Source organism: Ranitomeya variabilis, chromosome 3, assembly GCF_051348905.1.
Source record: "Ranitomeya variabilis isolate aRanVar5 chromosome 3, aRanVar5.hap1, whole genome shotgun sequence".
Lineage (NCBI taxonomy): Eukaryota > Metazoa > Chordata > Amphibia > Anura > Dendrobatidae > Ranitomeya > Ranitomeya variabilis.
The window spans coordinates 407,849,025-407,864,249 of NC_135234.1; positions in this window are offsets into that span (position 1 = coordinate 407,849,025).

A 15,225-nucleotide genomic window follows, 5' to 3' on the forward strand; every position below is an offset into this window, starting at 1 on the left:
TCGGACCCAGAGTGACCCCGCCCACCAAATCGGACCCAGAGTGACCACGCCCACCAAATCGGACCCAGAGTGACCCCACCCACCAACTCGGACCCAGAGTGACCCCACCCAACAAATCGGACCCAGAGTGACCCCGCCCACCATATCGGACCCAGAGTGACCCCGCCCACCAAATCGGACCCAGAGTGACCCCGCCCACCAAATCGGACCCAGAGTGACCCCGTCCACCAAATCGGACCCTGAGTGGCTCCGCCCACTAAATCGGACATAGAGTGACCCCACCCACCTAATCGGTCCCTGAGGTGCCCCGCCCACCAAATCGGACCCAGAGTGGCTCCACCCACTAAATCGGACCCAGAGTGACCCCGCCCACCAAATCGGAACCAGAGTGACCCCACCCACCAAATCGGACCCTGAGATGCCCCGCCCACCAAATCGGACCCAGAGGTGCCCCGCCCACCAAATCGGACCCTGAGGTGCCCCGCCCACCAAATCGGACCCTGAGGTGCCCCGCCCACCAAATTGGATGCAGAGTGACCACGCCCACCAAATTGGACCCGGAGTGACCCCGCCCACCAAATTGGACCCAGAGTGACCCCGCCCACCAAATTGGACCCAGAGTGACCCCGCCCACCAAATTGGACCCAGAGTGACCCCGCCCACCAAATTGGACCCAGAGGTGCCCCGCCCACCAAATCGGACCCTGAGGCGCCCCGCCCTCCAAATTGGACGCAGAGTGACCCCGCCCACCAAATTGGACCCAGTGACCCCGCCCACCAAATTGGACCCAGAGTGACCCCGCCCACCAAATTGGACCCAGAGTGACCCCGCCCACCAAATTGGACCCAGAGTGACCCCGCCCACCAAATCGGTCCCAGAGTGACCCCGCCCACCAAATCGGTCCCAGAGTGACCCCGCCCACCAAATTGGCCCCAGAGTGACCCCGCCTACCAAATCGGACCTAGAGTGACCCGGCCCACCAAATCGAACCCAGAGTGACCCCACCCACCAAATCGGACCCTGAGTGACCCCATCCACCAAATCGGTCCCTGAGGTGCCCCGCCCACCAAATCGGTCCCTGAGGTGCCCCGCCCACCAAATCGGACCCGGAGTGGCGCCACCCGCCAAATCGGACCCAGAGTGGCGCCGCCAGCCAAATCGGACCCAGAGTGGCGCCGCCTGCCAAATCGGACCCGGAGTGGCGCCGCTCGCCAAATCGGACCCGGAGTGGCGCCGCCCACCAAATCGGACCCGGAGTGGCGCCGCCCGCCAAATCGGACCCGGAGTGGCGCCACTCACCAAATCGGACCCGGAGTGGCTCCGCCCACCAAATCGGACCCGGAGTGGCGCCGCCCACCAAATCGGACCCAGAGTGGCCCCGCCCGCCAAATCGGACCCAGAGTGGCTACAACTACCAAACCAGCGCCTGAGGGGCACCCAAGTGTGAAAGTCTTGCTGGGGCAACCCGGGCACCATTCCAAAGCACTATCTGTAGTTCCTTCAGGAAATACCCATCTAGTATTATTATTGTAATCCGAAAGTGGTAAACTTATTATTATTCAGTTTTTTTCCGCAATTATTGCGGCCCGAACCGCTGCATGCACAGACTCCAGTGAGGCGTCATTTCGAAGCCAGCGTCCACGAGAGGTGTGCTAAGTATTTTTCGTGTCGATCCGATTTGTAGGTTTTTTTTAAATTCCCATAGGAAATAATGGCGAACTTTCCATTACCCCCAACTTGACCTTCCAAAGATGGCAGCTATGCAAATGTACTTTGTCCATTTTAGGAAATGATCATTTATCAAAGTCAAACATCAGAATACAGTGACTATGACACCCTCTCGTCCCGTGTGTGAAAAGTAAGTGCACCCCTGGTCCCGTGGGTGAAAAGTAAGTGAACCCCAATCCCGTGGGTGAAAAGTAAGCGCACCGAGTGGCCCCGCCCCCCAAATCAGACCCCAAGTAGCCCCGCCCCCCAATTCGGACCCAGAGTGACCCCGCCCACCAAATCGGACCCAGAGTGACCCCGCCCACAAAATCGGACCCCGAGTGGCCCCGCCCCCCAAATCAGACCCCGAGGGGCCCCGCCCCCCAAATCGGACCCCGAGGGGCCCCGCCCCCCAAATCGGACCCCGAGGGGCCCCACCCCCCAAATTGGACCCCAGGGGTCCCGCCCCCCAAATTGGACCCCGAGGGGCCCCGCCCCCCAAATTGGACCCCGAGGGGCCCCGCCCACCAAATCAGACCCTGAGGTGCCCAGCCCACCAAATCCTCAACCCTGAGGGGCTACAACTACCAAACCAGCACCTGAGGGGCACCCAAGTGTGAAAGTCTTGCAGGGGCAGCCCAGGCACCATTCCAAAGCACTATCTGTAGTTCCTTCAGGAAATACCCATCTAGTTAATTTTGAAATTCACCGGTACCTGCTGCATTTTCCACCCTAGGCTTATACTCAAGTCAATAAGTTTTCCCAGTTTTTTGTGGCAAAATTAGGGGGGTCGGCTTATACTCGGGTCGGCTTATACTCGAGTATATACGGTATATCAGTTTCATATATCTAATAACTGTTGGACACAGTAATGATTCTGCCTTGAAATGAGGTTTATTGTACTAACAGAAAATGTGCAATCTGCATTCAAACAAAATTGGACAGGTGCATAAGTATGGGCACCCTTATCATTTTCTTGTTTTAAATACTCCTACCTACTTTTTACTGACTTACTAAAGCACTTTTTTTGGTTTTGTAACCTCATTGAGCTTTGAACTTCATAGCTAGGTGTATGCAATCATGAGAAAAGCTACTTAAAGTGGCCACTTGCAAGTTGTTCTCCTGTTTGAATCTCCTCTGAAGAGTGGCATCATGGGCTCCTCAAAACAACTGTCAAATGATCTGAAAACAAAGATTATTCAACATAGTTGTTCAGGGGAAGGATACAAAAAGCTGTCTCAGAGGTTTAACCTGTCAATTTCCACTGTGAGGAGCATAGTAAGGAAATGGAAGAACACAGGTACAGTTCTTGTTAAGGCCAGAAGTGGCAGGCCAAGAAAAACATCAGAAAGGCAGAGAAGAAGAATGGTGAGATCAGTCAAGGACAATCCTCAGGCCACCTCCAGAGATCTGCAGCATCAACTTGCTGAAATGTGAATAACATAATGGCTTGTGAAATCTATGAAAAAACACATGAGATGCTTAGCACAAGATTTGGCCAAAAATTATGTCATGAAATCACATTTCATGTATCGCACATTTCCTGGCTTTAGCACAGTAAAATTGAGTGCAGCCATTATCTATTTGCTATGTAAGTCTTTTTTTTGGTTATGCACCAGTTCAGACTAGATTGCTGTTCAGTCAGTTTTCCTATTTTTACTATGTACTATTTTTTTCTGACCCGAACGCCCCACCCTTCACCATGCTGTGATTTTAATTACATCCAAACACAGTTGGTTCCGACCTTCCTATAAATGCAGGCTTTACCATGTTATTAGCCATAGGTAAGTGTTCACACTAGGCAGTCAGGTCAGGGACCCATCCGATCTGAGATTACCTTGACGTTTGGTGGATGGGCTCACATTTTTTGGCCAAATCTTGTGCTAAGCATCTTATGTGTTTTTTCATAGATTTTACAAGCCATTATGCTATTCACATTTCATGTATCGCACATTTCCTTGCTTTAGTACAGTTGAGTGCACCAATTGATCTATTTGCTATGTAAGTCTTTTTTGGTTAAGCACCTGTTCAGACTAGATTGCTGTTCAGTCAGTTTACCTATATTTACTATGTACTATTTTGTCTGACTTGAATGCCCCGCCCTTCACCATGCTGTGATTTTAATTACATCCATACACAGTTGGTTCCGGCCTTCCTATAAATGCAGGCTTTACCATGTTATTAGCCATAGGTAAGTGTTCACACTAGGCAGTCAGGTCAGGTACCCATCTGATTTGAGATTACCTTGACGTTTGGTGGATGGGCTCACAATTTTTGGCCAAATCTTGTGCTAAGCATCTCATGTATATAACATAGGCACGTTAGTATATAGCACAGAGATGTAGTTTATAACAGAGCCCACGCAGTATGTAACACAGCCCACGTAGTATATAGCAATGTGGGCACTATATGCATGGTTAAAAAAGACTTAAAATAAAAAAATAAACATATACTCACCCTCCGAAGGCCCCTTGAAGTCCTGTGCAGTGCACGCGGCAGCTTCCGGTCCCAGGGTTGGTATGAGCGCAGGACCTGTGATGACGTAGCGGTCACATGCCCATGACATCATGGAAGGTCCTTCTCGCATAGCATCCTTGGCACTGGAACCTGCCGCTTGCACTGGCAAGGATGGCGCGACATCGGAGGGTGAGAATAACCTTTTTTTTTAATTATTCTTATTTGTAACATTAGATCTTTTTACTATTGATGCTGCATATGCAGCATCAATAGTAAAAAAGTTGGTCACACAGGGTTAATAGCTGCGTAACCGGAGTGCGTTACACCGCGCTCCGGTAATGCTGGCATTAACCCTGTGTGAGGGCTGACTGGATGACTGGAGGGGAGTATGGACTATGGAGCGGGCACTGACTGCGGGGAGGAAATAGCGTCCATTTTGCCGCCGGACTATAGCCGTCGCTGATTGGTCGTGGCAATGGTTGTGGGCGTTTTGCCACGACCAATCAGCGACTTGGATTTCCATGACAGACAGAGGCCGCGACCAATGAATATCCATGACAGACTGAAAGACAGACAGATAGAAGGACAGACAGAAAGACGGAAGTGACCCTTAGACAATTATATAGTAGATTGCACAGTACCACTTCTCCTGTCCTGTGTATATACACAGAGCAGTGCCACTCCTCCTGTCCTGTGTATATACACTGCACAGTGCCACTCCTCCTGTCCTGTGTATATACACTGCACAGTGCCACTTCTCCTGTCCTGTATATACACACTGCACAGTGTCAATCCTCCTGTCCTGTGTATATACACCACACAGTACCACTCCTCCTGTCTTGTATATATACACTGCACAGTACCACTCCTCCTGTCTTGTATATATACACTGCACAGTGCCACTCCTCCTGTCCTGTATATATACACTGCACAGTACCACTTCTCCTGTCATGTGTATATACACTGCACAGTACCACTCTTCCTCCTGTCCTGTATATATACACTGCACAGTACCACTCCCCCTGTCCTGTATATATACACTGCACAGTACCACTCCTCCTGTCCTGTATATATACACTGCACAGTATCACTTCTCCTGTCCTGTGTATATACACTGCACAGTACCACTCCTCCTGTCCTGTATATATAAACTGCATAGTACTGGAACGCCCGCCAGGCCCGTGAGGTACTCGGTACCGGGTCCGGTACTTAAAGGGATGTGTCACGGCGGCGGCGACCCGGTCCATGGCCCTGGGCGCCCATGTTAAAGGAAAGTTCTTAAAGGGATTTGTAAAATAATAAACATTCATGACGCCACCTGTGGTATTCGGCCAGGGGTGACCGACGCTGCTTAAAGGGGTCCACTGGGGTAATGCTATGGCAGTTGGCATGATATGGCTTCCCACGGGCGAAGCTGGGTCCCCAGGGCTTCCGATGTAGTAGGGACAGGTGGTAGGTGGTGCAGAAAATAAACGGAGGACACAAGGTTGCAGTCTCTTTACCTTTTTACTTGGTTTAAAGCAGCCACAGTCTAGGGTACCGGATCACAAGTGCTGGTATGGTCCGGCAGGCTTGGAAGCGACTCAGGAATCCCCCTAACCAGGTGGAGTTGGAAACCTTCCTTCTAGCGCTGTGTTGTAGTCCCTTGCTGTCTTAGGCCTCACACAAGGTCCTCACGTTCTCTCTGTCCGCCTTTAGGTAGGACACTAATCCATATGACAGGTAATTCGAGCCTTTTTACAGGATCTCTATCACGACCTGTGCTCTATCTGCTACTGTGTCCTCGGGCGTTAATGGTGGACAGGTAACTTGCAATCTGCTGTCCACTGGTTTCTGCTGTGAGACAAAAAGTACTGCACAACCTCGGTCTTCCGGCTACTGGTATCCACGCTCAGCGTGGAGGAAGCTCACTAGCAGCTTCTCTCTCCAGCTCTTCACTTCGCCTTTGCTCCTTCCTCCTTTTAGTCTCCTACAGACTGCTCTGCTCTCTTTGCCCTTCCCAGGAGCTGCAGAATCACTCGTCTGCACTGCTTTCCTTCCACCCTCCTGACTCCTCCTCCTGACCAGAGAGAGCAGCTCCCCTGAAGTCGGGTGTAGAGCTCCCCCTTCTGGCCTGGAGTCAGAACGGTGTTGTATGTGCTGAATACTTGCTAAAGGGATCCTTCCTCGCTTCCAAGCATGACATCACTCTCCCCGTGAGGAAAGCAATGCCACTGTAACAACCGGTTACCTGGGGTGTTACAGTACCACTTCTCCTGTCCTGTGTATATACACTGCACAGTACCACTCCTCCTGTCCTGTTCTGTTCTCGGAGAGGTGACATGGGTCTTTGGGAGGGTCAATACTGGTTTATTATTTTCTGTATTCCCATGGGAAAATAAAAAAAAATATTGAAAAACCCATTTAAAGGGACTCTGTCACCTGAATTTGGAGGGAACAATTTTCAGCCATAGGGGCGTGGTTTTCGGGTGTTTGATTCACCCTTTCCTTACCCGCTGGCTGCATGCTGGCTGCAATATTGGATTGAAGTTCATTCTCTGTCCTCCGTAGTACATGCCTGCACAAGGCAATCTTGCCTTACGCAGTTGTTTACTATGGAGGACAGAGAATGAACTTCAATCCAATATTGCAGCCAGCATGCAGCCAGCGGGTAAGGAAAGGGTGAATCAAACACCCGAAAACCCCGCCCCTATGGCTGAAAATTGTTCCCTCCAAATTCAGGTGACAGAGACCCTTTAAATGGATTATCCCAAGTAGTCCCCTGTCCCAAGAACTTTCCAGTTGTTGAGGTCCAACCGTTGGGACCCCCATGATCCCGAGAACTGGAGCTCTAAAGAGCACCATGTAAATGGACCTGTGGTCGATCATGCACACTGCGGCGCCATTCACATTTTGCTCTTCAAATAACACATTTAAGATGATTGTTGAGGGGCACGACAAAGTACAGAAAAAAATCACTGATCAGGGGTGGGGAGTGTCTCTTCATGTAATCCTAGACACAATGTTGAGAATAGAGTTTTTTTGATGGCATAGCATCACTACCAGGATTCATTGTTGTTTTTTCACTTTGAAGATAATTCTAAAGGTACCTTCACACTGAACAACTTAACAATGATAATGATAGCGATCCGTGACGTTCTAGCGTCCTGGATAGCGATATCGTTGTGTTTGACACGCAGCAGCGATCAGGATCCTGCTGTGACATCGTTGGTCGGAGCTAGAAGGCCAGCACCTTATTTCGTCGCTGGATCACCCGCTGACATCGCTGAGTCGGTGTGTGTGACGCTGATTCAGCGATGTCTTCACTGGTAACCAGGGTAAACATCGGGTTACTAAGCGCAGGGCCGCGCTTAGTAACCTGATATTTACCCTGGTTACCATTGTAAATGTAAAAAAAAACAAACAATACATACTTACATTCCGGTGTCTGTCGCGTTCCCCGGCGTCCACTTCCCTGCACTGTGTCAGCGCCGGCCGGCCATATAGCAGAGCACAGCGGTGACGTCACCGCTCTGCTTTACGGCCGGCGCTTACACAGTGCAGGGAAGCGGACGCTGGGGAACGCGACAGACACCAGAATGTAAGTATGTAGTGTTTGTTTGTTTTTACATTTACACTGGTAACCAGGGTAAACATCGAGTTACTAAGCGCGGCCCTGCGCTTAGTAACCCGATGTTTACCCTGGTTGCCCGGGGACTTCGGCATCATTGGTCGCTGGAGAGCTGTCTATGTGACAGCTCTCCAGCGACCACACAAGGACTTTCCAACGATCACGGCCAGGTCGTATCGCTGGTCATGATCGTTGGAAAGTTGCAGAGTGTGACGGTACCCTTAGACTCACAAGACAGTTGGCAATCTTCATAGGAGTGTACTACCCATGAAATTCACTGCAAAGTCAGATTGTACAATGCTTACAGAAATTGCAAGAAAAAAAAACAAAAAACAAAAACTAGAGCTCAGACAAGTTGTTTCAAGGGAACTTGCAGCAGAATGTCTGTATCTGTCTACAGCACCTCCGTCCTCCTCTCTTGCTGTAGATTTTTTATGAACACCAATTGTCATCTCCTATCTGTCACGCACAGTGTGGGAAAGACTAAGGGTACCGTCACACAGTACCATTTTAATCGCTACGACGGCATGATCCGTGACGTCGCAGCGATCGTATGATTATCGCTCCAGCGTCGTAGACTGCGGTCACACGTTGCAATCACGGCGCTGGAGCGATGCCGAAGTCCCCGGTAACCAGGGTAAACATCGGGTAACTAAGCGCAGGGCCGCGCTTAGTAACCCGATGTTTACCCTGGTTACCAGCGTAAACGTAAAAAAAACAAACAGTACATACTTACATTCCGGTGTCTGTCCCCCGGCGTTCTGCTTCTCTCCACTGTGTAAGCGCCATAGCCGGAAAGCACAGCGGTGACGTCAGACGTCACCGCTGTGCTCGCTTTCCGGCTGGCAGACGCTCACACAGTGCAGAGAAGCTGAGACGCCGGGGACAGACACCGGAATGTAAGTATGTACTGTTTGTTTTTTTTACGTTTACGCTGGTAACCACGGTAAACATCGGGTTACTAAGCGCGGCCCTGCGCTTAGTTACCCGATGTTTACCCTGGTTACAAGCGAACACATCGCTGGATCGCTGTCACACACAACGATCCAGCGATGTCAGCGGGTGATCAAGCGACGAAAGAAAGTTCCATACGATCTGCTACGACGTACGATTCTCAGCAGGATCCCTGATCGCTGCTGCGTGTCAGACACTGCGATATCGTAACGATATCGCTAGAACGTCACGAATCGTACCATCGTAGCGATCAAAATGGTACTGTGTGACGGTACCCTAAGTGCAACACGAAGGGATGAGGGGAAGGAAGCCCAGACACTAGGGAAAGGGTGAGTTGAGATCCCCTAGGCAGATCTAATACTACCCTACCTGTGCTACTGACCCTAAGTTGGTTCCTCACCAATTGCCGAGCAGGAAACCTAAGCCCTGTATCTCCCTAGAGCTAAGCCCTGGACAGGGAAGGGGTGGGATAAACACTGCTCAGTCCCCACTGTAAACTGAAAAAGGTAGATAGACAAGGGGAATGACCTTAGCTTGAGCAGACTCAGAGAGATAACACCAAATGTCCTCAAACAGCTCCAGAGAGGGAGTTAGCTGACTGCTGTAGCTTCAAGCCTTCACAAGGGAAAAATGTGACTATCACCGGCGACTCTCTGCAGCAGACTGGGGATTTATAAACAACCAGGTGCAGGTATGTCAACTAGAGCCGGAGGGAGGTTATCGCTGGATCCAAGAGTCAGAAGGATTAAGGAGGCATCTGTAATACCAAACGCAGAGATCTTCTGCAGTCAGAGCGACAGTCTGTTGCATCTGACACACCTGTGACAGTACCCCCCTTCTATGAGTGGCCTCCGGACACTCATGACTAGGTTGCTCAGGATAAGAGGTGTGGAATGAATGAATGAACCAGCCTGGGGGCATTTACCTCTGATGCAGAAACCCACATCCTCTCCTCTGGACCATGACCCTTCCAGTGCATCAAGTACTGTAGGGAACGACGTCGGAGATGAGAATCTACAATCCTCAAAATCTAAAACTCCAGATTACCATTAACCATTATTGTGGGCTGCGGTTGTGAGGACTCAAGAAGTTTCACATATTTCTTGAGCAGAGACGTGTGAAATACATTGTGAATCTTAAGGGCCTGAGGTAGTTCAAGACGAAACGCTGCTCGGTTAATGACAGCAGTTATTTTATAGGGACCAATAAATCTAGGTCCCAACTTCCAGGAAGGAACCTTCAGCTTGATATTCCTGGTAGACAACCACACAAAGTTATTCACATTCAGGTCTGGACCTGGCAAGTGCTTTCTGTCAGCCATACGTTTGAACCTGTCTCCCATGATCTTCAAATTACTCAGAACCCTCCGCCATGATGAGGAGAGCAACGAAGCAAAAACATTCCTCTTCAGGAACTCCCGAAACCTCTAATGGCCAGGGGCAACCTCGAGATGGACGTCGGGGACCTGGGGCAGACTCAGCTTCTGAAGCTACAGGGAAAGAAGGACTCAGTGTCATGTTGGACGCTGTTCAGACCAGGTCGTTCAACAGACAGCGGTAATTCCGCTTTTGACCACTATGTGCTTATTGGCGTCGGCTAGATTTTATCTAGCTGGTCCGGGGTTAATTTACCTGATGCTCGGATTGGAAGCTGGGCCATTCCCATTGCCTTTAAATAGTTCTCCTGAACATTGGGCGTCGCCGATTATAGCTTCTGTCTTGTGCGTTGTTATCTCGGTCTGGAGTAGTGAGCTAGTAGTTGGAGTATCGTTGCTGGTGGTGTATTTCCCTTTGTCTTATTTACTCCTTCCTATATTTGTATTTATTTTGCCCTGCGCATTTATAGTGTATTCCTGAGTGACTGCGGTGTGATGTATATTTTCCGTTATCCTTGTCTGTGCTAACTGTGGGTATTGGTGTATGATCTTTTCACTGGGTGGTGGGCGGTGGTTTCAGCCTAGGGTTGAAACAGGAGACAGGGCGAGGGTCGAGGCCTAGACATGCACACCATCAGTGTAAACTCTAGGTAGAGGGTCAGTCAGGATTTCCCTAGTCTGAGGGAAATTGCAGGGGCTCGGGTTATTAGCTCTTGCCCACCTAGTCTCCCCGTGACATTATAATCGGCCTTTAAAACAAAAGAAAAAAGGGGTTTCCTTTTTTTTGTTTTGTCATGGATCCCATGACTTCCATAACCTGCCAGTTGGAGGCCCTGTCCCTACAGGTCACTGAGTTGAGGGGGGCAGTGCAGCAACAGGGACTAGCAGTATCTAATGTGCAAGCTGGAGCTACAGGTAGAGTTGCTGAGCCTAAGTTTCCTTTGCCTGAAAAATTTGCTGGGGAACGCAGTAAATTTGTTTCTTTTCGTGAAGCTTGCAAACTATATTTCCGTATGCGCCCGATCTCCTCAGGTAATGAGGCTCAGTGTGTGGGCCTGGTGTTGTCATTGTTAAGCGGGGATCCCCAAGCATGGGCGTTTTCTTTGCCATCTGATTCTGCTGCATTTGACTCTGTGGAGAGTTTTTTTTCCTTTCTTGGAAACATTTACGATGAGCCAGACAGAATGGCTCTAGCAGAATCTAAGAAACGCACTATTCGCCAGGGGGAGCGAGTTGCAGATGATTACTGTTCTGAATTTCGTCGCTGGGCGATCGATACACAGTGGAATGATCCAGCGCTGCGGAGTCAGCTTATTCATGGGGTTTCTGGAAGGGTTAAAAAAGCCCTTCTGATGTACGAGACTCCTACTTCTCTAGATTCCGCTATGAGTCTGGTTGTCCGCATTGATCGTCGTTTGCGTCAGGGGGAGCATGAGACACCGCCTATGGGAGAGGATGTAGGTTCACGTGTGGTTGCTGCAGGTGAGCCCACGGAACCTATGCTAATCGCAGGGGTGTCACATGTGAAGCGTCGAGCCCCTGAGCTCAGGAAGCAGGGAGCCTATTTTTACTGCGGTAAGACTGGTCATTTTATTAACATCTGTCCTCTACTGTCTAAGAAAAACGCAACGGCGGAAAACTTCTAAGCTCAGAGGGTGTGGAGGAGACCAATCTGAGCTTATGTATATCCTCCATGGTGGTTTCTCAATGCATGCTCCCTGCTAAGGTTATAATCGCTGGTAGTGAGCTGCCAATTACTGTTTTTGTGGATAGTGGTTCAGCCACAAATCTCATTGATGAGGAGTTTGCGCGCACAGCAGGTTTTAGGATTGAAAAACTGCCTCATCCTATCCGCGTGGTCACCATCAATGCTGCTCCTCTCTCACAGGGGGAGATTACTGAGTTTGTGGCTGAGGTTAAACTCCACATTGGGGTTCTACATTCCGAGCAGGTTACATGTAAGGTGCTCAGGAATCTTCCTGCACAGGTGGTTCTGGGTTTTCCATGGTTGTCTATGCACAACCTGGTAATTGACTGGAAAACTCAGGACATAATTCAGTGCAGCGAATTCTGCCAGGAGAATTGCCTGGCCACATGTGTGTCTGCTGTGACTTCAAGCGTTCCGGAGTCACTTCTGGATTTTGTGGATGTGTTCTCTGAGAAGGGTTGTTCAGAGTTGCCGCCACATCGCCCCTATGACTGTACTATCAGGTTTAAACCAGGGGCCAAATTGCCTAAAGCAAGGATGTTTAACATCTCCGGTCCGGAGAGACAAGCATTAAAGGATTATGCAGCGCCCCCACTGCCGCAGGGCCGAGGGGTACCCGGTACCGGGCCTCTGAGTCTCTGTTCTGGGGTTGTCACGGTGGCTAGACCCGGTCCGTGACCCTGCTGAGGGGCGCCCAAATAATAGGTGTGGATGGTGGTAGTGGTGCGGTGTAGTGCCGGTCGCGGTTAATAACGAGGACACAAGGTTGCAGTCTTTACCTCTTTACTGAAGGCTTCTGGGTCCTCAGTCCGGAATACGGTTAACCGGGCTGCGCAAGTCCGGCCGGTCCGATAGCACCTCCAGAGTTCCCGTTGCAGGTGGAAATCTGTGCCTTCCTTCTAGCGCTTGTGTGTTGTGGTCCTCCCCTGCTGTGCTTACGGGATAGTCCCCACAACTGTTGTGTCTGTTCCTCGTGTTCCCTCACAACAACTCGATTCTGATGTTCTTCTGAATCTCGTCCCCCAGATCTTATGGTAGGACGCACCCGTATGACGGGAAGGCTCGGAGCTCTTCCGGGACCCTAGAGTCGCCCCTCTCCAAAGGTTGCTCCCTATGTCTGCGTAGGTGATGTAGGTGAGACAGCCAGCCTATAGCTCTCTGTCCTGCCGTTGGTTTGAAGTAATGCCTAGAGCTCTGTACTTCCTCGGCGTTCCGGCCACCGGTTATTTACGCCTCAGTAGGATGTTGCCACGGTCTAACAGCACGACTCCTACTGGTATTTCTCCCTGTTGCATTGATCTCGTATCTCACTCAGCACAATAAATCTCGCTTCTTGTCCTTTCTTAGGGCACCGCCGCTATCAAGTGCAGGCGCGGTCCCGTAGCTTTCTCTCTGATTGCCAGGCCTCTGTCAGGATCCCACCCCTGACAGGGACCCTACCGAATCTTCCCCTACAACACCCTCTGCCACAAGGTGTTGCCTGGTTCCAACCCAGTCAGCGTTCTCTCTAACTTCCTGCCTATCCCCCAGTTTTACCAGACTGTGAGGAGTGGCCTAATGAATAGTACCCTTAGCTCCCCCTGGAGGCCAGACTGTGAAATGTATTGGTGTATGTGATACCTGGTCAGATGAACTCCTTCAGTGCCATCAGACGTACCATAGCCCCCCTTAGCGGCGGAGCCACAGTACTGCAACGACCAGGACTCTGGGGCGCTGCACTCCCCCCCGGTTAAATCCAGTACTCCTGGACTGGGAAGAAAACAACAATACATGTCAGCAAAAAGACATACAATTTTGAAAATGCAAGTACAAGTCAACTTTTTAACAGAGCTTCCCTTTATGGGAGGTGAGGACACTTGAACGTTACAAACATGGTTAAATACTTTTAAATAACTTTACTATAAATAGCTTTTCTTACCCAACCGGGTATTCTACTAAGTGCAAAATTTTGAACACTAATCCAAGTTTGCCTTTAAGGACGTACCTGCTGAATCCACTAAAGACCTTCTTATAATCACATTATAAGGTTACTGAACATTTTTACATTCTCCTACTTTAAGTCTGCAGGACAGCCTGTCCTAACCGCTCCAGGCCTACTGCCTCTCCTTTCTGTTACAGGACCGCCCCTTTCCGCCCGGGCCTACTGTCCTTCCACTACTATACACAGTATAGAACATATCATTTTTCTTTCAGTTTAAGATCACTGAGCCATCTCTGTATGGCTCCTATGAGGACTCACTAACTAACCCCGTACGGGTTCACTTTCTGTCCTCATTCTCTAACACATTATCAAACATTTCTTACAATCAACTAGTTGGCTACATATAACTTCTTCATATTAGCATCATTACTTTTTCTTTCAAGACATTACTGCCATCTAACCATCTTAAGGCAACACTGTACATAAGTGCAAGATGTGAACATCCCCTTTAAGAGGGGACCAAGTCTCTACGAGGTAGTGCAACTTCTCAAGCCGCAAGTCCGTATGCGGCAAGGACTCCAGTGCAAGTTCCAAGAACCGTATCTTCGCAAAGAGTCCGTCTTTTATATAAAACCAGTAGAGAGCACCTTTAAGAAGGTGCAAACTATATACAAGGAGTTTGTATCATGCATTGTTCATGATTCAGCAGTTCTTGATAACTGGTGCAAAAAGTAGAAAATAGACAAAAACAATAGGGATCCCGGGTCAACAAAGGGATCCCTTTAAGAGTAACCCTAAACGGGTTTTAGCAGCAAAATAGCAGAGAAACAGTTAACTATTTACATATTCAGGTTTCCGAGGTTTAGTTGGATGGCTTCCAGGGCTGCACCTGGCACTTAACCCTTCTTGGCCTGGGAAAAGTGAGGTCCAGGGTTACACCCAGTGCTGGACAAACGCCGTTAATCCGTCTTTCATGTACGGTTAAATCATGCGCAGCGATGGAGGTCTGCGCAGCTTGAGTATGGGCATTTGCTGCAGCAGAGGTAGCGGCTGCTGCAAGATCAGTCACTGGAATGGAGTCAGCAGTTGTGGCACTAGCAGTCACTGGAGTGGTGTCGGTCATCAGGGCAGGGTCATCCTTCATACCTGCTTCAGATGCGGTTCCTCCGGTGCCGATCTGCTCCGTCCCCGCTGGGATCTGGAACGCTGTTTGCAGGGCCTTGCGCTGCGGCGTTGTCATCTCCGTTTGCGGCATCTCGCTTTCCGGCAGGGCCTTGCTTTCTGGCTTCGGAGCGCTGGAACTTCTTTCCTGCTCCGGACCAGACGAAGCTGCCGACAGACGTCTGGCGAGGCTCCCGATGATGGCCTTCTTCCACCCGGCCTCAGTGCTCAGCTGCGTCTGCAGGAGTTGGTGGATCTGCTTGTCCGCTCCGGTCTGCAGGAGGTCAGCGTCAACTGTGGAGGTCTGGCTGCGGTGCCTCTCCGGGTAGCTG